Source organism: Tachyglossus aculeatus, chromosome 6 (genome assembly GCF_015852505.1).
Source record: "Tachyglossus aculeatus isolate mTacAcu1 chromosome 6, mTacAcu1.pri, whole genome shotgun sequence".
Lineage (NCBI taxonomy): Eukaryota > Metazoa > Chordata > Mammalia > Monotremata > Tachyglossidae > Tachyglossus > Tachyglossus aculeatus.
Genome location: NC_052071.1, coordinates 29441678 through 29445399, shown reverse-complemented (window position 1 = coordinate 29445399; position 3722 = coordinate 29441678).

The following is a 3722-nucleotide window of genomic DNA, read 5'->3' as shown; positions in this document are numbered from 1 at the left end:
TCTGGGACCTCTTTATGATTAGGTTGGTAGGTTTGTGATCCTGGGCATGTTGCTAAGCCTTTTAAAAGGGCCTCTGTTTCCCTGTCTATAAATTGAAGCTAATCACCCCTACCTTGATAAAATGTGCTTCGAATTTCTTAAGAAAATAAGTTGTCCCATGCATACGAGATATCATCAAAAGGAAATTTCTTATAAGAAGGTCCTAGGCTACAGGAACATAAAGACAGGAAGATACTGTCACATTGACAGCTTTGCCACAACTCTGAAAGACCAGACTAACCTGCCCTGTCAGCCAGACGTAGCTGTCCAGAGGGCAACATTCAATTTCGACGGTAAAAGCCGAGGATAAGATGTTTGGAATTTTGAGTTCCAATCTGGCCAATACCTCACTTTGTTGTGTGACCTTTGGCAACTCACTTAACTTCTCCGTGCCTCAGTCCCCTCATCTGTAGAATGAGAATTCAGTACCTGTTTTTCCTCCTATTTAAACTGTAAGCCCCAGTTAGGATCTCATTATCTTGTATCTACCCCAGCATTTAGTATAGTGCATGGCACTTAGTAAGTACTGAACCAATACCATGGTTATTATTATTTATGACTCAATCCAAGACACTTTTTTCTCTCATCTCATGCCAGTTTTCCTACTGATTAATAATTAATAATGTCACTGGGGCATGGGATTATCTGTAGTGATGGAAAATGAATAGGGAAGCTAGTCCAAATATGATCACAGACAATTATGGAATTCTGAACAGTATGCTAGCTTTCAGTAAAGTGTCCTTCTTGAAGAAGAAGCGTGTGATTCCAGGTTGAAAAGCTTTTCTACAAAGACATTTTCTTCATGTTTGCTATGGATATTGACCAATTTGGACCCCCAAGATGCCCAGAGGAAACCAGGAGCCTAGGAGTGTTGACATAGCAACAGGTCGAGCTGAGGGATGCAGTTATACTTCATGAGCAGGAAACTTCCAGGAAGCTTTAATAAATCTAGGGCCAGAAGTGAAGGAAGTTTAAAGCTAAGAAGGAGTGTTTGGATGTGAGATCCGTGGTAGGCACAGGGCTATGCATAGGGTTAGGATGGGAAGGGCCAACTTGAGTCATGCCATTGAAAGATATGATAAAGATGTTAATCGATATTAAATGACTTGTTTGTTGGAGCTCTAACTCCTTGCTGACCCCTCTGGGTTTACAGTACTGGATTCTGAATAGTTTTATGCTTGTCAAGATCTATAGTTTTATTTATCTACTCTGTTGGTATTGACACCTGTCTACTTGTTTTGTTTTGTTGTCTGTCTCCCTCTTCTACATTGGGAGCCCGTTGTTGGGTAGGGACCGTTTCTATATGTTGCCGAATTGTACTTCCCAAGAGCTTAGTACAATGCTCTGCACACAGTAAGTGCTCAATAAATACGATTAAATGAATGAATGAATCCTGACAGATCACCCTAAGGTGGATGTTACCTATGTAATAGCTGAGTGTTTCCCTACTGAGTCTGTCATCTAAAGATGTATGGATCTGTTTTTCAATTACATGGCTTGTAATTCCAAGTTTTAAGCATAGGACACCAAAATGTAAATGAACCGGGAAGGCTGTTTGAAAATTAGAGATGAGAAAAGGATGAGTAGAAAGATGTTAGAGAACAAAATGTGCAGAGCTGATAAACAGATGACCCAATGTTAACTGATAGGTAAACTTGAAAAACATAAAAAATCAGGTCTGAAATGGATGCCTTTCAGATGGGTCTCCTAGAGGCCATCCTATCACCAGGACACTGCCCTGCACACCTCTCCCCTTCTTCTCCTCCCACCCCCACCGTTCTCTGAACAGGGAGGATTTCAATGGGATTCATTCTTCTTCTCCAAGAGGTTCTACTCCAGCTAACAGATTGGCTTGCCAGCATGATGGAAGAGATACAGTACAGAGCTACTGTGAGGGACCTAGGTTCTCATTAGAGAGCAGATTCTGTATATGGCTTATGTCCCACACCATAGGCCTGAAAGATGAAAAGGAGTTTTACCCCTCCTCTGTCTTCGGAAGAATCCGTGGGTGAGGGGAGAGGAAGAAAGGAGAGGGTTCTGGGTTTCCTGCTCTAGGTCAAGTTGTACCTGGGCTTTGGAATCTTACTCCGACAGAGTTCTGGGGGCTCAGGGTGGTGGGGAGGGGGCTTTAAAAGCCTGGATAGGATGGCCCTGAAAACCAGAGTTGAGGAGCAGTGGCAGGCATAGAAGCCAGTTGGTACTGAAGCAGCACTGAATAATAGTTGAAAGATTTTCCCATTTGGACTCCTATCTGTATACTCTCCAAGCTCCTTGGAAAGAAGTGAAATGTGACTTCTGTTGTTCATTTAGGTGATTTCATTGTGGACTTGGGTTGTCTTTCATTTTCTACCACTCCCAGGTAACTAAGGGAGACAAGCTGTTAGTTCACACCTTTTCCCTGAAATACCTCCTTGAAGCAGGTTGGTCACTCGCTTCCCTTTCCTCACGGCCAGAAGTCTGCCTATCAGCTTTCCATGGCTGGAATCGTTCTCTGATCCAAGACAAACTGGGATTCCTTTGGGATTAGGCACGTCTGATGCTGCTTCAGCTGCTTCAGCAGGCATCTCCTGTTGCATCTGCTGACAAGTTTTCATTCATTTCTTCTCCTGTAGCAATTGCTCAATGGGGAGTTCATAGTATTTTCCACATGTACCAAGCCAAACCACCCAACAGCCCCATGGGGTAGTCAGAATTTCTAGGTGAAGAAAGAAGGGGAAAGGGTGAGCAAAGATGGAAAACTTGACTATGCCAACATCATACATTCAAAAACAATATTCCTGGGAAGATTTGGGCCCAGTGAAAGAAGCAAGGAAGTCTCTCGCGCTGGGTGTTCGGAGACTCGTGAGCTCAGCTTAACTTAGCCAGCTCACTTGGGCCCTGAATAAGTCCTGAGCTCACTCTGGGCCTCGGTTTCCTCATGTTTAATAGGTTATTGTAAGACGCTAACTCACCGCTCAAATCAGGATCCATGTCATCATTTGGGGCTCAAGGGACTTGCCGTTTTCAATTTCAGGCCAGTGAAGTGAATGGGAACGAGGGGGAGGAAGAAGGAGAGGAGGAGGCCATCTTGCCTCCATTCGTCAAATAATTCAAAGGCTCTCATTTAGTAAAAATAAGTCAATGGCCAACTGCTCATGAGTAAGCTTCTGGCCAGTGTATTTCCGAGCCCTGAAAAGACAAATGGGATCAGTCTGCAGAGAATGGCACTGCTGGTTTTTCTCCTGCACATATGCACCATCAGAGGGCTGCACCTCGATCTGGAAACAAACAGGCAATTGTCAATGATTCAGGCCAGGGCCAGAGGACGTAGGAGGAGTGGGAGGGAGAAAGGAGGGAGGGAGGAGGGAGAGAAGAGAGAGGGAGGAGGGAGCGAGGGCTCTGCGCCAGCTGGAAAAACTAAGGCAGCCAAAGGGCTACCTCCAGCTGTCGGGGCAGTGGCGCCACCATGTCCGCATCACTGCCAGCCTGGACTGGGGGTTTCTGCTGTTGCTGCCCATTTCCCCCAGTCCCAGAATGCAACCTTGAGCTGGGCCTCCGTCCCAGGCCCCTACCCTTTGTTGTGCCAACTCTGACTCAAGCACAGCTACGTAATCTATGGAAGTACCATGGAGCCCTTTGAGGAAAACAGGGAGGGGCAGAGAGGCAGAAGAGAAAGAATCCGAACTGTGTTGGCAGCAAAGGGA